The sequence below is a fragment of the Stigmatopora nigra genome, chromosome 12, assembly GCF_051989575.1.
Source record: "Stigmatopora nigra isolate UIUO_SnigA chromosome 12, RoL_Snig_1.1, whole genome shotgun sequence".
NCBI lineage: Eukaryota > Metazoa > Chordata > Actinopteri > Syngnathiformes > Syngnathidae > Stigmatopora > Stigmatopora nigra.
This window is the reverse complement of record NC_135519.1, coordinates 7156083-7181898: the sequence shown is the minus strand read 5'-3', so window position 1 is coordinate 7181898 and position 25816 is coordinate 7156083. Positions and strand designations below refer to the sequence as shown.

Genomic DNA, 25816 nt, shown 5'->3' with positions numbered 1-25816 from the left:
CGGTAAGTGTCAAATAATGAATTAGACCCATTGAAGTGGAGTGTTTTCTTCAAATGTCAAGTAAAGCACTTGTAATTGTAATGACTTATATGTGTTAAAAAAAGCTGCACAGCTGCCTTTGCTTTTGAGAAAGTAAAGGTTATGCTGCAGGAAACAAAAGAATGGTTGAAGGGTATGTGAGAAAAGAAGAAGAGAATCACTACTGTTTATGATGTCCTTTTTTCTGCCCTAAACATGTTGGAATAGAACATCTATCTTATAAAAAAAACTATTAATTTCATCAATGCCATAGGTCTTATTATTATTATTATTAATTGTGTCACAATGGGGCAGAATTTCCATAATTTGCCTCAGCAAGTACTCCAGCAAAAAGGAAAATACTAATCTAGTATGTGGCTAATTTAAAGGAGAGTTATTGAGGCACTTTTCAAATAAAAACTCTCCACATATCAAATGATTACTTTTGTTGTGTGCACTTTTTCGCCAAGCCGCGTGAAAGAAATTAAATAAAAATTCAAACGGGAGAGGAGGTAAATCAAGGTTAATTTGTCATTCCATGTCAAAATGGCAATTGAAGCCTTGACAAGGAAATGATCCAAAATTAAAAGTCCCTTGACTTCAAATCTTAGAATACAAGCATTAAATGTAAACTTAAACATTCCAGCTTCTAATTAAAGATTTTAAGTTTGGAAAAAAGCAGTTCATAACGTCAGTGGGTATTTAATTTAAATAAGTGTCCGTCCATCCAACGGGTCTATTTTTAGTTACAATACTAACAGATTCTATTTTTAATTGTGCAACAGCACTATACAGAGGGTGTAAAGAAAGCAAAACTATACAGTAAAGGCCTTTGAAGCATTTTGACAAAAGAAAAACATTTTATGAAGACACCAGGGGACGGTTTTAACTTGTATCTTTCATCTTTAACATTTTTTTTTCAATAAAAGCATACACCAGTGAGGGAAGATGCTATTTTTATACAGTGAGAACAAATCCAGGGATGGCTAGATGGCTAAGGTGCTGAAATGTATGCTCTGTGGGACAGCCTCATTAATAACAGTGACTCGTGATTGTTGTGGAGAACAATTGCATTGTGTGGAGAAAAGATGACAAATGCTTCTTTCTGTGCGCTCTGAGACAGCTCTATCTATTAATTACATGTATAACTTTATTTGTGATTTTTCACCACTCAAGCAACAAGATGGCATGTTTGAGTGCATTGACGCAGTGTAATATATGAGACTTGACTTAAAGTGTTTCGGCGGAATTCTATTTACTACCATACCGTGCATGGTAGCTGTCTGTATACTACTTAATCTCATCTCATCTTATTTTCTGAACCACTTTACCCTCATTAGGGCCGTGGGGGTGCTGCAGCCAATCCATGCTGTCTCCAATGAGGCCAATCAGACTTCCATACATGTTTTTGGAATGTGGGAGGTAACCTGAGTACCTGGGAGAAATCCATATGGGCCCAGTGAGAACATGGAAATTCCACACAGGTGGACGTGACTTGGATTTGAATCCAGTACCCCAGAGCTGTGAGGCCACACACTAACCATTGGCGCCACTGGGCCACCCTATGCTACGTAATATTGCCTTTATAATGCATGTTATATTTTTGGCATTTTTATCTGAAAAAGGCACATTCTGCCCCGCCTTTGGCAGGCATTGGTGTGTCAGCAGTATCTGGCTTTTGAACCACATAGTCTGTCATTCCACTTGTCCCCTTTGCCCATATGTTATTACAGATTATGTTACTACCCCTGAAGCCAACTTATTGTTGGAATAAAATCTAACACCTTTATATTTCAGTGCCAGGTGGTTAAAATAGTGAAAGATTCTGAGCCAGGAATGTCTGTTCACAAGTGTGCGGAGCAACAGAAAACTTTAACTCTTGCCTTGTTCAATTCTAAAAGAATCAATGATATGTAATTCTCCCAAGAATAATAGATTGTGTAATGCAGCTGAAATGACTTGTTTTGTTCGCTTACGGCAATAGTTTCCATATTAAATTAGAGACTGTACTTTAGAAGAACGCAGTGTATATCCAATGGTTAACAATACAAAATGAGATATAGCAGTCCATACTAGTGCAGGGTGATACATCCTTTTTTCCATCTTTTTGAATTCAATACTTCTTTACATCATGAGACTTTCATGGGAGCAGTTGTTCCATGGATTTGATGGGAGCTACATGGAGATACTACACTAAATCTCGCTGTGCTGAGGCAAGATTATCGTACTTTCCCACTCACTCTCTGATGAATGCCCATTCTCTCATGTGATTGTGAGTTTTCTAATAAATGGCTGCCTGTTCCAAGCATCAAGAGTTAGTGATGAACTGTATATTAACTTTTTGCCAAGTGCCACTAATGGCACCCAATGAGTTAACATCAATAATACATGCTTACGCAACTTCTTTTGGGCACTCCAGTTTGTGTTTACTTTGAGTTCAAACATTAACATTATACTGTGGTTGCACACACTAGGACTAGCGTTCCAAACAAGTTCATACTGGGCAAGTGCAAGACGAGGGTCTGGCTCAGTACCCACTGTGGTCGACAAACCTTGCTCCTCCTCGCAACTCTTGTTTCTAGACCCTGAACCCTCCACCCACTCCTTCCATTCCCCCTCTTTACCCTACCCCCACACTCAACTGGCTGTAGAAGATGGTTTCAGTGAGTCATCTTGGGACTGAGATCAAAGGCAAATTAAAGCCGACGTCTATGCAAAATGTAATATGGAAAACCCCCAGCTATGTCCTCAGTATTGATTTTCACTCTTTTCTTCTAGCCCCACGCCCTCGCGATGTTCTTTCTTTCCCATTTCTCGCCTTCATTTTTTAGCCAAGCACAATGCCACTTAGCGTGAAATGTGAGGGGCCGAGAATCTTGGAAGGAGAAAAAGAGAGAGTGAGAGAGAGAAAGAGACAGCCAGAGTGAGAGAAAGAGAGAGAGAGGAATAACGTAGAAAGAAAGAATTTCGTATACTTATGGCTATTTGCATTTGGAGTCAATTTTGAACCATTTTGCAGAGAACCCACTTCAGGCAAAGGTTTCGATATGAAAGGATTGGTTGTAATCTGTTACGGCCAGGCAGTTCTTAAATTAAATAAATTCTACAGGCAGCATTACTCAAATGCACTATAGTCATATTTTGCAAAATATCAAATTTTGTGGTTAAGATGTAAGCGCAAGGCTAAATAGAGATTTAGATAGATTTTCTTGCTCTCTGAAGTCACTCGGGCCCTGCAGGAAATTGAAATGAATTGCTAGGGTATTTTCTATATGAAAAGACCTACTATGTTTTTTTTTTTGTTACGTGAAAATCTGAAATTGTGCTTTAGTCATGATTCTTTTACATGCAAGCTTGTTCACTGACAAAGCAAGTCCCTTGCACATAAAAATATAAGCATACACGCACCATTATATACACATATTGGTCTTGGAACATTAAAATAAGAAAAAATAATTAAATACAATAATGGAAAAAAAGACCAAGATTGACCTTCATAAAAACAAAAAATATGAATATCTGGTGTCACTATATTACCATTTGGAACACAAGTACCACCAAAATATCTGAAAATATAAAGTCCACCTAAGTTGCACATGCAGAACCCAAAAGGAAATAAATTGAAAATATGGATAAGACAGCAAATAAAGTAACTGAGATCTGTATTAGCAGTGGATAAGTGGGTTTGAGTGTGTATGCATTTTTGATCTACTGCACTCTCTTCTGCGCTCCATTTTGTCATTTTTGCTTAAGTGGAAGCATGCTTTCAAAGAGCTGTTTGTGAAGCAAAGACAATGAAAACAGAAAGACATTTTTTTTCTTTCTGTGTGCCAGCTTCAGTGCCCTGAGCCATGGGCACAAGGCAACAGTGACAACCCATTCATTTTCCTGACGAGCTGTCGCTTCTAGGAAGACAGGTGACTTCCCCCAAGGTTATTTATGGCATTGTTGATCTCTCATTCTCTATGTCGTCCCTATCTGGTCCACACTTCTCTCTTACTATCCCATAGCCCTGCAGCAATTCCCTTTTTCTTTCATTGTTTATTTGCCTCTAGTTTCTAACCTTATGTTGGTCATTAGCTGGATTTGATCAACCTAGTATTGATGAATGAAAGCAATAGCAGTGAACTAATTACGTGTATTTTAATGCATACATTACTTGTGTAGCTGTCATTAACATTCTGGTTGTTATCAATTATAGTAGACTACAACTTTGCAATGTCCTTCATCTCTGCCTTTTTTTTTATTTTGGAGCTATGGCTAATTTCGGTATAATTAAAATATCTATATTGTGTACATTCTTATCAAACATGCCACTAGTTTGAACTAGTTTGTATGGCAGTAGCCAAGATCGTAGCTGCTTCATTGATGTTTTATAGAGGCAGAAAAAGGAATGATGAACATGTTACAGCGAGCTTAACCTCAAATGGTGATGACAAATTTCAACAAACTTTCAGCAGAACCTTCTATCTATGTACACATAATATACAGCATTAAGCTAAGAAAATACTTATAGATTTTAAATTGCCAGTTAAAATGTGGATTGTATCATGTGTACTGTGTTTTAGTGAAGTAGAACAAGAGGGAACAAATAAAAAGAAAATACAAATACTGAGGGTTTTTTCCCTTTTTTTTCTGACATTGTGATCAAATTTAGTACCGTGGCATGCCTTTTTAATTCTAGAGAGTAAATAATACATCTTGTTCAGTCCATAATTTATGTAAGTGGACATGCAATCAGTTCGGATTAACATGTATAATGCCTTTGTGTGTGCGTGCGAGTGCATGTTTGTGTGTGTGTAAGAGAGCTAGAGAGAGAGAGAGAGAGATGGACAGAAAGAGACAACGCATGCATGTGACTCTGCTTTCTCAGTGAAAGGCATGTTGGCAGAGTTGAGATGGTCTTCAGAGTATTCGGCCCACTTAGTCAAATGTCCCGAGTTGAGATCAGCAGCACCACATTTCCACTCTACTGAGTGTTGATGGGGCACTGCATCCCCCTATTGAGAAGTCATTATCCATGCTCTTACCGAACTTCTACGACACCTGGATTTGTGTCACTGACCACCAAAGGTGTGTTCCACTTAGAAGGCCGGTGCCAATCAGTTGCAGATCAGACCACTTGTCAGACTGACAGAAAGCAATACCAACAACACAACACGTAAATGTTCAGAAGCTCTGATCACACCTCTCCCACTGTTCCCTTGGCTGTTCGAGAGATAGCTCTGCACCAGGCATTTGATTTAATCCAGACCAAATGCTAATAGGGCTGTTTGGTTGCTGGCCATCTGCCTGGGCTGCCGGTCAACTGAGGCAAGCTGCGCCGAGCTGTGTAATGCCGAGCCTCTGCCAAAGTCTGAGCTGCCCAGAGACCACTTCATAACCAGAGGACACTTAACGGCCAATTGTCCACACTTACTGGGAGCACATACAGCAGCTAGTAATATTATTAAATGGGTGATTTGATTATTTTAAGGGCAGCTTGTCCATCTCCTGCTTCCCACATCATTAAAATCTGAATAAGTGGGAATTTTCACTATTTCTTTTGCCTTTTGCACATTTCCATACTGTATATTTTAAGTATATTCTTTTTTTGCATGTATTGTGTAAAGGTGGTGAATTTAAAATAGTTTTTCTATGATGGATGTCCAGTCCATTTGAACTAGAGAGGTGGCAGTGAATTAACGGAAAACAGTCTAATTTTGGCACTGACAGCTAATGCGTTTTATGTATGCATTTATTTATTAAACATGTTTTAAGGATTTGAAATAGTACTGGAACCAAACCTTAAAGGTGAACAACTATAAGTTTCCGACATTATGAACAAACTAACACAAGTCATTAAAAGGGAAAAAATACAATTGTAAAAGCCATTCTGCCTTACTAGTTGTACCTGAATGTGCACTTCAGTCCAGATCTTTGCTAGGCATGAAAAATAAGAGAAGGTCCGGATTAAGTACAGCACTGCCAGTCACATAACCATTCTGAGTTCAGAAAGGAATTTCATGTCTTATCCTCAAAATTGTCTTGTTTCATTCAAAATACAACCTATCCCATCCTGAGAGAGATGGAGAGAAAATGTAGCTTTTGTTTTTAATGCATGTGCATGCGCCTGCAATTTCCCTATATGTCAGTACACACAAACCTGGCTTTTGTGTGTTTTGGTGTTCTCTGCACTCTATCTCGCAACCTTCCCCTCATTATCAGCTCTCCTCCAGCATAATGGCGCTGGGGTTGTTAAACTTTTTCAAGCTCAGGAAACATATTTAGAAAATCCAGTCCTACTCCTCGACCTGGTCTAATGACTACGGGTATTAGTACTGTTCAAACTAGTATTCCTGGCAAACTGGGATGGAAAAACAGGCTCCTTAGCCATTTCAGGTCCCGACCCATTGTATAGTTGCAGAAACACTTTCTTAAAGAGAGATAATCATGATGGAAAAGAAGTGTAGGCACGTAATTTAACTACTATCCTTTTCATGTGTGTATGTGTGCCTGTGTATTCCTACATAGGCTCTTCATGCATGCTTGTGTGGGAGTAGAGCTCTGACATTGTACATATGGGGGCACCATCTCGTACAAACAACAGCATTATTTGCTTTGTAGAAAAATCCATGCAAGGACATCATTAACTAAGAACAAGCTCACATTTTTAATTGATATATACAATGCCTTCCAGGAGCCATGCCTTAGACTTTCCCATTCAGTTGCTTTGACGCCCACCGCCATTACAGTGACCTTGGAATTTTACCGGCCGAGGGCCGCATTTACAGGTGCACTGCATGATATGATGCTCATGTTGCGCTAGGTCAGACAGAATTTCTTCCTTTCAATTTTCTTGTTTAAAATGCAATATTTGTTTTGTAATTCAGAGGCATGTAGTTCAAGTGTTATATGATAAAACCAGCTCGCTGCAATCTTGCTTCTAAATGAATATATGCAATGCTTGAGATGCATGTGCTCTTAGGACAGAGGGAAAAAACTTTATCAAACTGATGAGAAAAGACGGTCCTATGCATATCTTCAAAGTTTAATGTGTTAAAGTGACAGACAACCACAGAATTAACAAGTTGGGATGAAGGATAAAGCACATCACCTTGTCCATGCATTACAGTCAATTTCTCATCACTTCCTACCTTTTATACCCCTTTGGAAATCATTTTGATCATTACCTTTGGGAAATTTATTTTCATATATCTATGCAATTATGCCACTTAATTGATATCTTTATTTTCCTAATTGGTGGCTGTATTCCAGACGGGAGGAGAAATGGTGCTTCTATATCGCAACACCATACTTCAAAGGCTGTTTTCTATCATTCTCACATTGCCTCATTATTTCCCACATGTCAAGGATGTGACAACAAATCCACTGCAATTTTAATGAAGAGTGACTTTGACATGTTTTGGGTGGTGTTATTTTTCATAAACCAGGACAAGGTGAGCTCAATCTTGTGAACTCCATGATGGCATTATAACCATCAATTAGCACAATATTATCGATGCTGGATATAATAAACATGCAGAATTTTAATTCACTGTAACAAGTAAAATGTTGGAAAATTATCTTGCTATTCATCTTGAATGTGCTAGCTAAATATAAATGTTTTATCAAAAAAGAGTGAGCGAGCAATAAGTTAGTTTATCATTTTGGATGAACAGATGGACAGCCAGATGAGTTGCTATGTTGCTGGTCAGTAAAAAAAAAAAAAGCTTGGGATGTTTTCATCTTAAGGGTCAAGCAGTTACCCCTTGGATGTTTCATTTTGCTCTCTCTGCTTCAACCTTCTCTACAATGTGTCACACACATGGTCTACTCCAGAGTCTCTAACCCTTATTGTGAAGTTTGACCCAGTCATATTGATTCTTTATTGACCTGAGGTACCCTCCAGTGTCATCACTCTTCAAACTAGCTCCTAACCACCAGTTAAACATGTGACCCCACCCCCCCTTCCCCCACATCCTCACATCCCATTGGCACCCAACCATTTTTTTTAATATTATTTTATTTTATCTCTCCATTTTCATTGCGGTGTTAATCCTGCTTTCTCTCACTCTGAAAAGGCTACCGGAGGATTTGCTGTAAAGGTGCTAAGGTGGATTCTGAATAGCAGCTCCTACATGTGAAAAGAGATGTAATTTTACCTTTGATCTACAACTAGAAGCCATAATAGTGAAGGTTCACAAGTACAAGAAAATACTTGAATGGCAAAAAAAAGTGTGTGGAGGGGGGAGCTGCTTGTCTACTGAAGGTAACCTTTTTGAAAGAGCAAGTACAACCAGTTGAGTTTTTTTCCCTTTCTTTCTTTTAATTACAGTATACTACTCCAAAAGGATAACATATTGATACTGTATATGAAAACCTTACAATATAATGCTATATATGTGGATAAGAATGATAATCAAAGGGGCAAGAGGGGGTTCTAGGGTAAAAACAATCATTCCCATTGTCAAGCCAATTACAGCTTAGCCTATTTTCACTATGGAAATTTAGAAAATACGGTATAATTACACAAACAAGCGTACACACACACTCTTTTGCACACACAACAATAAGTCCCCCCACCCCATCCCGCCTGTTTGGACAGCACATGAGTTGCCAAATCTCTCAAAAGGAAGAAGAAACAAACAAACAAAAATACATGAGATGAAAGAAAGAAGACAATAAAAGAAAAGTGCCCCAGTGGATTGCACAAACCCTCCTCTTTGCTCCATTTTCTCCTTGTAATATTTCATTTGTTTGTTGCTTGGCCATTCATTACAGTTCCTCTGTCTTATTGTTCTTGTTTGTGTCATCTTGGTGATTCTTAAATGCCTTAGACTGTTGTTTTGATCTCATTTAGAAATTGAAAGGAGCCAAAGCCTTGAAAGTTATTTTGATTAGACTTTAATTAACTTCTAGTGCTCTTAAATGCAAGTCTCTGTGATTTCATTAGTGATCCGGTGGTACTGGATGAGCAGAAAACAAACCAAATAGTATCGTCCCTTGCAGGACTGTAAACTGGGTACATTTTTGCAAATATATGAAACCAATGATAATTCATGAAATAGCATTAACGCTGCTACATCTGTATGGAAATGTGTTTATTTAGGTTACAATGCTGGGTCTTTTACCACCATCAATGAAGCAAATAATTTAATATATATATATATATATATATTTTTTACCTTAAAGGGAAAGATTACATTATGTTGCAAATCAAATATTTTATAAATATGCAATCTAAATATCTAAGATAAGTTCAAGTGCATTTCATGCATTCATAGGTGCATCAAATAAAGATAACTGTGCATAACAAGTACCCTCCATTCTCAGATGAGATGAATCTTCACTCCTCAGTGAATCTTTATGAGTCTAAACTGCCACAGCTGCATATTAAAGCACCTTACTTGAATTTTAAAAGAAATGATTATTATAAGATCAATTAACAGGGAGCAATAACAGCAACTGTAAGGCCACCGTCGTTTCGATGACATTTGCGTTTGCTCTGGTAATGTATGTCCTATGGTGATAATTAAGACCCAGCTTCACAGGCAGGCATGCTGAATAGAAGGGGAGGCATTACATCCAGACCCTTTTGCCGATTAACATCTCCACTCGATCTCATTCGCCACCACCTTCAAGTGGAGCTTTTGAAGAAGTCCAAATTGATTCAACATCCCGCCACTCCCGCTATTGTACAAGAAGATAATTTTTTGATGTGTGTAATGTTTACACAGCATTCGAAAGGGAAAGCCTTGAGCTGTACAATGCTTTAAAGAGACTATTCTGTCAATATATGAAGGTGTGCACCCTCATAAGTAGAGGTTTTCAAGATAAAGTTTTTTGACCTTGTAGACAGGGAGAAGGGGATTCCAGTATGAACTCCACATGGACTTCTGACCCCTTCAATGGAACCCTTTTTAAATCAACCTTTGAAAAATAAATGTTGCCAAATAGGAAGGAGTGTTCTTAGAATTTAAAATGTCCTCAAAAGGTAACAAAGAGGGGGGAGAGTAGAAATGTAGCATATTGAAATCCAAATAACGGAGAGGTAAAAATATGGTTAGAAAAAAAATAAGGATTTGGGCCACGGGGCTCAACTTTTCTCAACAGGACTCGGAATCTTTCGGCGGAAAATGTGACACAAGTGGCTTTTCATGCCATTACAGCACAGTTTGTGTTTGGAAATTTGGTCGACCGGCCTGTGCCAATATGTATGTCCTAGTGTACATAACCAGTATAACTGACAGTTCAATTTAAGACATAATTTTGATTACTATCTTTTAAAAATTATTACACCCATCCAAGGCGGGTTAGTAAAAAAAATCAAAGTTAAAGCTTTCCTTAATACATCTTTAACTGTAACAGTGAACCCAACTATAGTCCTCAAAAACATAGCACAATACACTGAAAACACAAAACATAATGCTAGATGATGTAACATTTTTCGGGGAATTAAGTTAGGTTGAGCAAACCTGTATATCTGCAAAGATACATCGTATGAGCAGTAATAGTGGGTTTGCTTTTGATGTAGCATACTAATTATAGTTACTCAGTCCCAAGTGAATGTGAAAACGAGAAGTCTGTTACTGTTTTTAGTCATTTTATACTATTCATTCCAAGGACATCTGATAACCCAAGTTCAGCATTATCTGCTCCCTTGAACCAATGTCCTTGTTGACTCCTCCTAATCTGTTCTAAGATGTTTTGTGCAATGAACCATCGCACCTGTAAACACAGCTGGACTGAGGGACACAGCATTACATGATGTAACTCAATGTCTGATGTCAGCGTGTCCTTGCTGCCGTTCTCTGACTCCTACACAGAGGCTGAATTTGCCCCATTGCCTTGTGCAGAATGGCTCATTCATGTTAGGTTCGTACCTTTTGCTCCAAATCAATACTAAACATGCAATAACATGACATTTTTCCGTTTTTTGTGACCTGGCTAGTCTCCAGGACAACATACCTATTCCTCACGATTACCTTCAATTGTACCTTATTTGATGTAACTTTCAGTTGCTCGTTCTAAACACTGACCAGTTGCATATCGTTACATCTCGAGTTTTAATAATATATAATATATATATTTGATTGACATCTGCAGACTGCAATTAATGTGTTCTCTCAAGGCATCAGTGAATTTGTAGTGCTTTTGATGAGTATTTATTTTTGGCGATATGTTGCAATCAGTGATGTGGATCTGTGATCCAGTGTTTGTGTTCCGATACGGAGGAGTGCTTGGTGTGAGGCGCTCTTGCCAGATGGCACCCTGTATACACATCACTCGTTCAAGTGCATATGCACATACCAAGCAGGTACATACAAACACACTGCAAGTACCAGTGTTCCAACGGCAGGGTTGGTAGCGATCATTCGCTCCCCCAATCAAAACAGATTGGACGACAAAGCCCGTCAAATGCACTAAAACAACCAGAGGCACTCTTTTGTTTAGTTTACAATGAGCACATCCTATCACAAGTAGTACATCAACTAATCATCAGTACTGCAGTACTACTGCAGAGTTCGACAGAAACATACACTATTGTGCAATATCTATTATTATCATCATAACTGTTTGTAGGAGTTGTAGCGAGAGAGGAAACAGACAGAGACAGACAGAGATTGTTCATTGGTTGTTAGGCTGCTCATCTTGGCATTGCAGTTGTCAATTACTGGTTGAATTTAGGGATGATCTTTCAAATGGAAATTTTCCCTAAAAGTAGACTGGTGCTGAAGGCGTTAAACACTGTACCTATTACTCATTCACAGCTATGTGGTCTAAACTGGTATTATCAGAGGAAACGTCAGAGGAAGATTCCCTTGTGCTCCCCTTGAAGTGTGAATCACAGTCGAGCACAGATCATACATATGTGCAGGTCTCTCTGCTCCCCAACGCGTGGAGAAGGTCTATTGCTGCAAATGAACGCGCCCCTTGATATAATTCTCATCAAGGTTCAATCAATTTCCTCTTCCTTTGCCTGCAGCAGTGTATCAAAAAGGCTCTTCATCAGTCTCTGTCCCCCGTCCCCTGCCTGGCCCCTTCGATTGAGACAAGGGGGTTCATCGGTAGAGCTATAAAGCATGCAACTAGTTATATGTTGAGTTTAAAAACGCAGCGATGGTTCCTATATGACATGTGCATAAAAGTACTTTGCAGTGGTAGATGTTTGGGGAGTAATCTTGGATTGAAGCAATTAGTGTAAAAGCTGAACTCACAAATCAGAATGGTGGAATCTACATTGTAAATTCCCAATAGTCTATGACGAAGATCAAAATTGTGTTTTTTCTTCTTCATTTGTGGGGAATAATATTGCTGAACAGTAGAGAAAATAAACTAACATTAAGGAGAAATTATGGCTTTTTACAACAGAGTACAAAACCCACAGCGACTATAAAATCACAAAGATCACGGGAAAACCTGATCACCCAGATGTTTTAATTGATATCATTTATATGGTGGACTTCGGTGAGTAGCCTATTGTTTTGTTCATTTTGTGAGGTAAAGGCATGGCTGCATAATTTAACGACCAGGTGATTCCTAAAGGAAGCTGAGTGAATGTTTGTTTTATGACTTGAATGATTTTGCGACTGCATGAGATCAAATATGGACAGATGGCAAGAAGGCTCAAAATGGATACACAGATGCACTTAAAAACAACAGCTACTTGCTGTTTATATGGCATGTGGCCGTATATAAAGATTGTTTTTAAATCATGTCTACTACATGACTTTTTTTTATAATCAGCTATTATAATGTTTAAAAAAACTGCTACATGGTGTACATACAGCCATCAGTACACATATATTTTTTGAAATATAATAATCTATTATAATATCCTGTTAATTGTACATATGCACAACTGCAAAAAAACATATTTACTCATACACAAAAAGCAAGGCTTAAGATTCCTTCTAAGCTGTTTCACTATACACACACACACACACAAACACACACACACACACACACACAATTGCTCAGTTGTGTGACTAGTCCTAATAATGCTGGAGTGTTGTGGCAACAAGGCTTTAAACTACAAATTGAATGCTACCTGTGGTGGGCTTGTGTAGAAGCTTACTACTGTTACTCTAGGACTGTCCATTCAGCCAGAGGAGACTGTTAGACAGATATATGGCCACTTAATTGGCCCATGATGGCAGTGTGGTGAAGTGGTGGTGATCGCCAGTGGAGTGCTAGACACCAGATGATTAGGAGCTTGTGTGTATTTGTAGAGAGAGAACGGGAGAGAGAAGAGAAAGAAATTGACTTGGCTGTGCTACAGTTCAGGACATGAGCTCGTTTTTTTATGGCTGTGAATTTGTTTATGAACTGTATGTGTGTGTGGGCACGCTCCTGCCATGAACAGTATAGGCCTGTACGTGCATGTGCATGTGTACAATGTGATCGCTCAGCCCAGCGGGACAACGCCAACCCTGGACTTATTAGTCACTCGTCTCAAGCTGTCAGCCTCCACAAAAGGAATCAGACGATTAAAAAAAGAACAACCGTAAACCTGTTCTGCACACTGCTCAGATGCCAGGTGTGTGTATGGGGATGAACGTGGGGATGCAGTTTTAAGTGTGTGTGTGTGTGTGTATGGGTGCATGAGGAAGTATTTTGATGGAGGCCTATTTTCCCTTAGAGTCCATTCATTGTATAAGTAGGCAAATCACTGCAAATAAGGGAAGTGTCGTGGACAGGTGGAGTGGAGAGAACAACAAGAATAGGCTGAAAATGGAAAATAAACAAAGACTTGGATTTGAGGAATGAAAAAAAATGAAAGGATGTGGTGGAATTGTGGGAAGGGGATGCCCATTAAGGTGGGAAATTGGAGCCCTTCGCAGTTAAGCATTTCACTTGTGCCCATATTTCCCTGATGGTGGTGTGCGATTCACGGGGCCTGAGTTATCCAGATGAGACCGGCAAGAATTAAAATGCCATATGTTCGGATGGCACCTCGGCGCAAATCAAACGCTCCTGTAATTTCTCTCAATACCAAGGAGGCCCCTAACATTAGGGCTCTCTACGCTTTGCTGGTTTGTTTATTTCCACCCGTTTTTTTTTTTTTGTCATGTTGAAGTGGTGATTTATTTTAACTATTTGGTACAACTCCTGCTGGTCTGAATGCTTTTGTTTATGCACGTGTTGACAGCATGTTAGGTTGCAGGGGACAGAGAGCAGTGGATGAATCTCATTGACTTTTTCATTTTGTATTCCTTATCAGATCGCATTTTTACGCTTCTATAGCCTGTAACAGTTTCTTTCTTGCAGTCTTCCAGCTGCCATTTTAGTTAAGTTAAAACTGATAGAAGGCATTTATTCACCCATCAATTGAATGAATTTAATTAACTGGTATTTAGATATCGCTATGAAAACATGAGATTCAGATGTGCATCTAATGAGATTCAATAATGTCTTTCATTTATGGTGTGAAGCGATACTGCACAATTTGTTCCTCGGTTATTCAAATGTATTTGTATGTGCCAAAATGTGGACAAAGGCTGAGAGTGAGTTCAGAATTTCTTAGTTACAAGTAAAAACAGTTTTGGCTTGATTTTTGGAACTTTCTATTAGACGGGTTTAAAATCTGACCTTGTGTCACCATTTTACCCTAACAGAGTGTTGGTAATACTTTCTGGCCAGCTTCTACCACTACAATATTGAGGTTGTTTTCTCTTTTTAAAGACTTATTGCACGCACTCATTTTTTATTTAAATTGGTCAGAATTTTAGGCAAAAGTCTTTACTTTTTTCCTATTCCATCAATTTAATCATTTTTCCCACCAGGTTTACAGTCCCTTTAATGACATAATGAGTTATCAATTTTTTTTTCCCGAAAATGCTGCCACTGGTTTGCTGTGCCCATCAGCTTCACTTGGGCCAATAATTGTGTTTCAACCTGTGCTCCCTTCAGGTAATTTAACCACAGATTGAAAAGGAATGATTCCCACCCACTCAGCTATATACCAACCACAGCGACCACCAACCTTGCCACATGCAAGCACACACGCAAATGGATTCGTGCACACGTGTACACACAAGCCCACACATACCGCTGGATGGCAATCAAGAGTCTAAAAGAAGTATGTTTCCTCAGCTGACACAAGGCTGATTCTAAAGCTAATAGTCATTGTTTGAAGTGACACTGCTGCCCTGGCATTTGCTTAACCTTCTGTCTTATGCGCAAGGAAGAGTCAATGCACAATTCCTGCTTAATTAATATTTTCCCTTGCTCCCTCATCTCTATATACCCTGTATAACCCAGTCAAATAAAGTCAGAGATAAAGTAATATATGGAAAACAGCCAATATTAATGAATATTACTTTTATTTGTAACTCCAATGAGTCTACTGTTTTGTGACTTATTTGCTACGTTGAAGTACACTTCACATTCCTTAAGTAATAAATGCATTCATAGCACTTGTATACGTAACTCATGAGCGGTCATTCTTAGATTCATAAAGAATGTATCAAATGCCAGATTTGAGGAATGATCCAACATGTCAAACGCTCTAATACAAGCCAATCCTAATGGCTGTGATTAACAAAGTATGCACAAATTGAAATAAATCAAGATTATAATTATAAATTGCATTAAAATGACTTAGAATGGAATTGTTGTACAACTAATGGCAATTTTGCAAATGATCACTTCCAGTTCTCCCAGCAGAGCACAGCCTCTCCAAGTCAAAATGAATTGGACGTTTAACACCGTCATTGGCAGCTAGGGTTAATCCATTCAGTCTTCTTGGACTTGAACTCTGCAATGGAGTTGTCTAAAGGGCCTTTGCGCTATAAGGTCAGATGTTGGCTCCCCCTGCTGTTTTTCTGGAACTCGCTCACTCTCTCTGGGATTGTCCAATGAAGTGGTCAGCAGTTGACAGGTGCTGACATCACTGACAGTCCAAACACAGCATGTGTATGTGAATGTGTGACAAAGACAGAGAGAGGAGGGGGCACACAGCCCGAGGTCACAATGGCCATGTGCTTTAGAGCATGTCAGGAACTAAACCACAGGGATCTAGAGCCAATGACACCTCTCTCAATATGATTGTATCTGTTTCCAAACCCCTTTTGCTGGCTGCACACTGTATTCTTGCAGTAAAACATTATATTAGAGGTGTAAGACAAAACAGACAGCTCTGAGCTGATAACACCCACATTTGCCCTTCTGCCACACTATCCGTTTAGTTTCTCAGAGTTTTGAAAATGCCGACGATATGATAGATAGGTTGCAAGTCATGTGGTAATTGTGAATCAGCTGTGCGTGTTCTGTGCCAAACTATAATCTGAAACAAATCCATCTGATGTGGTAAAACCAAATTCATGTTCGCCATACTTAATGTCTTCTGATTCAACATTTTAAGTGTGGTTTGAATACACCCTGTGCTATGTGGATTCCCTCTAGTGGTACATAAAAGAGTGACTAAATTACATGTTCAAATAATCATATTTTTTAGACTGTCTGTTATTCATGGAGAGGTAATAATGCCATTTTGTAGGTATATTCTAAGGATCCATTCATATTGATCCTCATCTGAAAGCTGATTGATTCATCAACATCAGACTTATTGTTGACATTAGCCTTGAATATTGCCTATAGAGGGCACATTGTCTTTTCCAGCGTGCTTATCATGTCTTTGGGCTGATATATGTGCAGCCATAGCATGTTGGAATTGGTTTAATCTGCTGCAGTGCATTTATCAAGTACTAATCTGTACTAATTCGTTTTATGGCCTTGGTATGTAAAAATGAGTTATTAAAACATTACTTGCATTTAAATGTGTGTTATTTTGCACAAACATAGTACTTGTCATAAAGAATGAAATTAAGAAAACACATATTCATGGACTGCAGGACAGCGTAAGTAAGCTAGAACACAGCTTCCCAAGATTTACTGACACAAGCATTTCCCATTTCTGCACAGCATGTGAAATGGCGGCACATTTACATTGTCTTGACGGACCCTCATCAAGTTTGACCAGAGGAATGTGTGTATGTGCATGTGGAGTGTGTACGTGTGCACCTCCTCCTCCCTGTTGGTATCTAAATTAAACTGTCTTTATCTCCCCCTCAGAAAAAGAGGAAGTGGGATGATGGGGAGTGCTGGGGAATGGGGGTGAAAATTAATTTGTTAGATCAAAAAAATATTTAATTTTGCTTCACATCAAACAAACGTCTTCAAGACAGGGTGTACTGAGGCAGGCCTGCCTTTTTCTTCTTCTCACTCTATTTCTTGATCTGCTTCCTCTTTTTCCCCCTTTAATTAAAAAGGCTTTCTATTATTACAGCAGATGAAAAGGAAACATCTATTCAAACAGTGCAGTCGTACCAGACTACCACTAATCTTTTGGTAATTATTTTTTAATTGAATCTTTTGAACGCAAAAGCCCAGAGCAGATGCTTGCATTGCTGCAGTCCCACATTGCACACCACGGCATGCGTACGGAATGACGCCTGATTCACCAAGAGGAAATGGTTAGGTGCGGAAAGGAGCGCATGTCGCATTGGAGTAAATGAAGGAAGGGCTTGGAATACAAAAGGGGAAATGATTGGCCATTGGAGTCTGCAAAGATGGCGCACGTTATGTGACTATATACCAAAAGGTCCAGCAGACGTCTTCCTAAGAGTGCAATCACTTTGTCATTTCTATTTTGAATACCTTCAAACATCTTCCAAATCTGCAGAGTCCTGATTACAAGCACATAATGATCAGCCTCACAGCATTGCAGGTTATTTCTTTACTTGGGGGAGCCCCAAAAATGAACCAAAAGCTCAACTTTTGAGCACTTTGTCTCTCTGAAAGGACCTTAAAAACACCTTATTACTACAAGTCCCCCATTTCACTGACATTTGATATGCCTCAATGTCTGAGCTAAGCATCCTGGATGGTGTGTGTGTGTGTAAAGTTCTCCCTCTGAGATGCCTTAGAAGTGCTTAAAAGAGGGAGATGCAAAGAGCGGCTTAAGGAGCAGGCAAATAGAAGTAGCTCGGAGAAAAAGACATCTTCAGCTTGGCTGTATGCAGTAGCATATTGGCTGTTAATCATGTTGAGAACCCGTCAAAGAACACCCAAGCAGGTTAAGTCACATTTATCGTACATGTGTCTGGGAGTGTAAATGAAGATGTCTGCCTAAGGTAAAGTGACCAAAAAAGTAACCACACGGAGGCGTTTGCATACACTGGTGGCTCGATTATGTCACTTTGAGTACAGCTTTCCAGGTTGTGAGGATCAAGCATCCCATTGTAGGAAGAAGATATACAGAAGTATTACAAACTTTTCTGCTTATTCAATAACTCTTTATTCACTTCCACTGATATGTCTGAGACGTCTGGAATTCTTTAAATGCTAACAAGAAAAAAGGTTGAGTGGCGATTTGCGGTTGCATTTGAGCTGGAGTTTGTTAAGGTTGACTTTTGGTGGGACTGAACTGGCATGAATACTTAGTTGTACTTCAGTTTAAATTCATGTCGTTTTTTTCTGAATACATGAGCTGTGTTACGAAAGCATGAGCTGGTACATACATCAGTCATGATTTTCCTCCTTTTTGCCTTTTACATCAAAACTTTAGCTGAAATGAGAATGCAAAGTTGCCCAGTGGGACATCTCTAAAGTTGCTGGAACTTGACACCAAGGACTTTGAGAGAAAATAGAGGGGTCTCCTAAAACAGCTTGCGAGTTAAAAGAAGCAAAAAAATAATCTCACAATAGGCTAAAACTCACAGATACACCACATAGGACTTTCCACCTATATATAGAGCACACTGGCTATTCATGTCACGTTGTTGCAACGCTAATACCCACAATTGCGAATTTTGGACTACTAGCCGGCCCCGTGGCGCGGGCCGCCGACTCCTGAATATGCATGCTACCGTGCGGGAGAAGAGAGTGTGAGGCGAGACACAGAGGATTTGATGTTCAATAAAAGAGAAAGCCTTTGACATGGAATACGAGTGGGGCCCAGCCTCAATATAAAAGAACCAGGAGGGGAATTAGATGGATGGAGAATTCCTTCAGAAGTACAGGCAGAAAAGAGACTGAAGAGAGAGAAACGGAAGGGGGATATTTGAGTGTTTCTGAGTGTGTGTGGGTTGGAGTATGCAAGCAAGTGACAAAAAAGCAAGTAGGGATGTACACTCACGCATACGCATGCTTTGTTCAAGAGGAAGCATTTCTGTACGCATCGTCTTTGACAGAATATAGCACAAAACTACAGAATGTAATACGCAAGTAGTACAAGTCTTCATCACGTAAGAAGCTCAGCAGCTCATCTATTTGCACTTGTACACAAACTTAGTCAAGTAAGTTCTTTCTCATATATATATATATATATATATATATATATATATATATATATATATATATATATATATATATATATATATATATATATATATATATATATATATATATATATATATATATATATATATATATATATATATATATATATATATATATATATATATATATATATATATATATATATATATATATATATATATATATATATATATATATATATATATATATATATATATATATATATATATATATATATATATATATATATATATATATATGTAAATATAAATAAATAAAGGCCACAAAAGTTCAATCAGAAGATGTAAGAGGACAATCAGCAGGCTAGACATGCTCCCAGGCCCTTGGGGATATTGTCCATGTGACATAAGTGTTTTTTATATTGCAATTAAGGCTTTTGCTTGGTCCCTTTTGACCCCATAATTGTTATTTCAAATGCATATTAAGAAATCATGAATATCTGTTTAAGAATTAAAATAGGTCTTGACTGCTGCTGCAGCCAAAGATAACTCTTGCTCACATCAAGTTTGTGACCTTTCAGTAAGGAAGTATGGTAAAAAATATGCATTCATACTGAGTCATCTCTTTATGACCCTATGTTTGGATATAGAGTACGAACTTCAGCAAACACAGTGTATATTTTGACAATAATTGTCTTATTATTGTTGCTTTCATCTTAGAATATGACTTAACTCATCATGTATTGCTCTAACAAACATTTGGAAGGAGACTTAAAGTTCTCTAGTTACTTTAACCTTCACATTCAGGTTGCTTTCAGTCTCTTAATGTGTGATTCAGTTATAGATTCCGATTTGCAAAAGTAATTACTATTAGGAACATGGCCAACTGGAATGTCTTTGGGTTGAGCGGGTAGAAACTCAAGGATATATTCTTGCCCTTATGCTGCCAGGTCAAATGTCTTTTTCTTTTCTCACATTTCCAGATTAACTTTTCTGGTTATTTTAAAATAATGAGCAAGCCTTGACCCTTATTGGTTCTCCAAAATGAACATGATTAAATAATAATTATTTTTTTACTAATATCCTGAATCCTATGATTGTCAATCCAATCTAAAATATTGAATGAAATCATCCCTGTTAATTCATTATATTCTCAACAACAACACCATTTTATTCATTGCTTTTTTTCCCTACCTAGTCTCTGCCCTGACATGAACTTGTGCTCTTTTCCAATGCTCCCATCTCTTTATTTCTTATGCATCAAAATGTCAGAATTGTAGCTTAATGCAGAATTCATGATGAATAAAGTGTTAGGGGTCATTTTCTGTTTTCGATGTTTCTACCGCAGTGTAGACACACTCACATGGACACACACACACACACACAACCATACATTTTCCACTGGTCGACAGAGTACTTGCGCTTTCACTGTGGATTAGCTTCAGACCCATAATGCACATTTAAATATGCCACAGTCCTCTTAAAGTACACAAGTGTAAACACACACCCAAAAGTGCACATACAGCCAGTCCACTCAGCCAAGCTCTCCAAAATCAGTTTATCTCCTTCACTCCTTGACCATGTAATACAAAAACAGTGTTCAAATGATTCTTAATTATTGGTGTTTTCAATCAAATCTAAAAAAGTATTTGTACTTTTAAGATGATGAATAAATAATTAATTGGCAGCTCTTTTCAGAAACGCCAACTTCCTACTACATGCCGTTTTTTAAAGAATTGTGACTGATTTCAACAATCAGTCAAATAAATCAATACAATTATTCATATTCTTTTCCACAGGTTGATGTAAAAATATTTAATTCAAGCAGAATTTTGACTTTGATGCTTTTTTTTTTAAGTTTGCTCTCATGCATCTAAGATGGGCTGTATGTTTTGGTAAGATTTCCCTTCATTGTTGAATATCAGGTAAACACAGTTTTAGTACGGGGCTAACAAAGCATGCAGTCACTTTTTGGTGAAATCCCACATTTCATTATCATCTCAAACATTGACTATACAAGTATGACATACTGCTAGCCTACTATTTTTTCAAATTGTCAAGAGTAACACTTCGGAACTAGACAACCTTTAGCAAGTTGTCGTTCCCGTCAAGATTTTTGTCAACACATTGACCCCTTGAAAAACAAAGGTACTGCTTAAATGTTGTGAAAACATTTTGACACCACATTTTCACGAAAGTGTACAGTATACTAATATAACTGTCAGATGGTGTCCTGTGATTGTCTTGTAGAACTCTAGTTGACCCCGTTACAAAGTTTGCATGAATATGCTTACATATGCATAAGTGGTATGCACAATGTTATTGCCTGTGGTGAATGTTGATGTGAATCAAAAGGGCCTTAAAATATGTTGTGGCTGGCCATGACAGATCAGTGGGCAACAATACACAGTCCGGCCCCCTAAGGACCCCCATGGATGACCCCACATTTGTAGTGAATCCGACCTCTTAATCCAGTGTGTCATCTCAGTAGCCAGGCCCTTCACCTCCTGATGGAAGGAAGAATTAAAGAGAATGGGCTTCTAGCTGTTCCATGTGAAAGTACTGAAATGGCGACTTGAGAGATGACCTTATAAGAGGCAGCAGATGAGATCAGATGGTGGTATGACAAGTCAGAGAAAGAAGAGATTGTTTAAAAAAAAAGTAGAGGGTAGGGGCATAGTGACCAGGAGGGACAAGAAGAGACAAAAGGCAAACACTACAAATATTAACTGCAGTCTGGGGCAGTGAAAGGCAGATTTTCTACAATACAATTCAAAAGTCTACATTGTCATGATTTGGTGATATGTAAAAAACAATATTTAAGCAACAACTACCAGAAAACTCAAAATGCCAGCTACTCACAGGAGGCATGCAAACTAACAACCACAAATGCATGCACATAAAGCTATTATGTATAAAATGTGTAAATGCATATTTCAAATAGAGATCAAAAGCTTAGTCTAGTCCCCTCAAATATAGATTGGAACACAGACAACATCTGTGTTGTTTTCATAAAACTCTGACCTTGCAAGCACAAGAAACCATAATAGTGCCCACAGCACATTGCTGACAATAACATAAAATCCATTTTACATTGTGGAATCACCTTTTTTTTTCTCCAAATATTCTCATCAACAATAGGTAACGGAAAGACTATGCGGAATACTTTTTTTTCAAAAATGAAGTACTGTCAAGAGAATTCTATGCACACGACCACTTCACAAAAGATAACTTTCTGACACAAATACAAACACACACATTGCTGTGACCCCAGAGACCCGGCCAGCTGTGTGTGTGCGCTGAAGCAATAACCATGCCGTTAATTATAAATCAATGGGCCAACTGTAAACGCACACAGTGCATGTCAGGCTCACATGACTTCTTCCATGCATGTCAACATCCATAGGGTATAAAAGTCATTAAAAGCACGGGGGCAACTGCAATATTCATTGCTGTTTATACCAGATGGTAGAAACACACTATATAACACATTGGATTGATATAAGACTGATACACACAGAAATCACCATTTAACTCAGCAAACAATGAAGTTTATTGTTCACTTTTGAACTGGTTAAGCGAATACTTGGAATGTCAAAGGTGTGTTGCTGTTGTGCAACTGTAAATGTATGAAAATGTTAAGAAGAAAAGGTACACATTATCAGCTTTCTTAACCTATTATAGGGCACGCAGTTAATTAGTCATAGAAAATGTACATTAATAATAATTACAAGTTGAAATGAAAGGAGTTTAGTAATTATAATGTTAGTAATGTGGCCTGCATGACCCAAAAATATGTGCCAGATTTATTATTCTGCAACAAGAAGCAGCTGCATATAGGCATATTTTAGTATTGGTCTCAGTACGGGTGTGTTTTTTCAGTACTATCGTGCTTCTTGGTTGGTCTAAATCCAACCCCTAGGCAAATGTGTTTGGCGAGGGGGTTACATATCTTTAGAATCAGAAATAGATTGTCATGTAATATTGTGAGCAAAGCATTTCTTGACTTTAATACAAATAATTTGATGTAAGGTTACAATACATTTTGGATTAATTTTGCAAAACATATCTTGAGAAAAATCAGATTGGACCAGAAGTCATAGAGTCAATATCAGGGCATCCTTAATGTACACAAGCATTGTTTTCACCTTCCTCGTTTTGTGTTATTTGTATCGATATCAAATATGATTCACATTGCCCAGAATGGCAGAGATGGTGAAAGTGTGTGTGTCTGAGGTTGTATAAGTTTTTTTTTTTTTTTTTTTTTTTTTTTTTTTTTTTTTTATGGCACTTTCCTTTACAGGCCGTGAGAGTTGTTCAAAGTGATTTTTTTATTATGCAAAAGATTGCCTTAAAGCAAATGTCTGAACCTTGAACCCACTCAAAATCTAAGTTTGTCACCAGTTGATCAGGTCACTACTGCATCCAGCAAAGTTTACAAAACAACAATAGCAAGTTTCAGGGGTTGAATGACAGGAATACAGTACCTAATTTTCTTACTTTTTGCTTTTAGACCAAAAGCATGAGAGCCGGCTCACAGAAAAAGTGTACGGATTGGGAGGTGGGGGGAAAAGGGGGAGTGGGGGTATTGGAGGGGTAGAGACGGATAGAGAAATAGGCTGCCAGCTCTGCGTATGAAGCTTCTTTAAGGCCTTAGACTCTCATGTATAATAATGGAACTGCGATATGACAATGGTGACACAAATCCTGTTTACAGGGAGCTGGAGGCAGCCAGGTTGAAGCTGTTTAGCATCCGACTCCGCTGGGATTTATCCCGCCGCACCCATGTTGGCGACTGCTCAACTTATTACAGCAACACAGCTTTTTGTACTTTGCATTTTCCTTTCACTTTTCCTCATCTGACACTCATATGCAGAGATAGAGGGATCTGAATCAGAAGGCTCTTCTAGATCATCCTAAAAGGTTGCATGCTTGCAGCTCCCAATGATCAAGGAAAACCATGCAATCTTTTTGGAAAACAAAGTATAGATGAACTTTTTCAGTGTAGATTTAAGAATTACCAGAGTTAACTGCATTTAATGAGATTAAAAAAAAAAAAAGTTGACAAACAAACTTTCCCTGAGTCAAAGCCAGCAAAGAGCTGTCCTTTTCAGCAGTGCTGAATCGGACAGCTCCAGCACATCCGTAAACAATGTAACATGGAGGGTTTTTTTGCACCTTTTTTTAAAGACATTTGTGTGTATATACCATAGAACACAACTAGTTAATACAATTTACAATTAATTTATTCATTAAATTGTTATTATATTTCAATAGACATTAAAATACATGATTCTCAATAGTTAAGCCAATATTTTTTTCATTATAAAAGTCACTGTTAGCCTGATAAAGCTTTTATCATATTGATCATGCGCTTACAATGGACCTCGCACCCTCACCCAACCAGCCAATTACAAGATAATTATGTATCTTTGTCCAGTTTGCCTAAGCTTTGTCGGCATTATAAATTACGGTAGTGCGAAAAAAAAATATATGTAGATATTGTAAACTTGTACTACAAGTACCTTTACATATACTGCAATATATATGTATATATATTTTTATATACACATCAATGCAAGTGAAGCAAAGAGAAAAAAAAGTATTTCAAGAAATGCACAGGGAGGTTAGGTGATCAAGGGTTTGGTTGAAATGTCAAATGCTCACTGCAGAGGAGGGATCAATTCCTTCATTACTCTTTGCTCCTAGACCATTACCATCATTGCATGGCATTTCTGGAGGGAATTGATGGACCTTCTTCACATGCATTCACACAGAAAACGCATTTACCCCTTCCCTTGCAACTCCCCCACACTCACACACACGCAGAAAGTAATCTTGGGATTTTTTGGTGTTGCAAAAGTGGCAAATGGTGGCTTTGAACAATTTAGCCCCAGTCTGTTACTTTCTTAATATAGTAAAACCACATTTTAGAGTTGACTTTAATTGTAGACAGCCTAAACACAGCACACACACCTAAATTAGTTTATCATACAAGCAATTATTTATGTAAAGTAAAACAAAAAATGCAACATATACAATTCCTTTCTTTTCCCTCTAGATTTCCTTTGCAACCTCATTTTTCAAGACGTATATTATAAATAAATAAAATGTCCTATCACAAATATTATGGCGTTTACATTATTAAAAAGTAGAAGACAAAGGAAAGGGGGACAGCGTCTGGGTGAGATAGAGTGAAAGAGAAAATTGAAATATGAGGCAAACCCATAAATAGATTTTAGACTTTAATGTGATTGTCATCCAGTGGTTGCTCTTTGTCTGTCAAGAATTCAGAGTGATGAGTCCAATGAGAGTGAGATCAATGAAAGACAATGAGAGAAGACCAACAGAGTGGTGAAAGATGAATAAGAAAAGGCAGAGTGATGACCAACGTGTCTGTCTGTGTACATGAAAGTAAAGAGCATGGTGTTTACTGCTGCATTTGTTTATGGCACTTTGTTTCATATCCACATCACTTGGTGTTCTTCAGCATTCCCAAGCTGTATGTTTATTGATGTGAATAGACAGAACTG

The 25816-nt window shown here is 38.1% G+C and overlaps 1 long non-coding RNA gene across 6 annotated transcripts in view; it reads right to left on the bottom strand.

Annotated features, from left to right (window-relative positions):
- The window catches only part of LOC144204988 (uncharacterized), a 231982-nt gene that overhangs the window by 113543 nt on the left and 92623 nt on the right, over positions 1–25816 (bottom strand). The gene's annotated exons all lie outside the window — the stretch shown is intronic.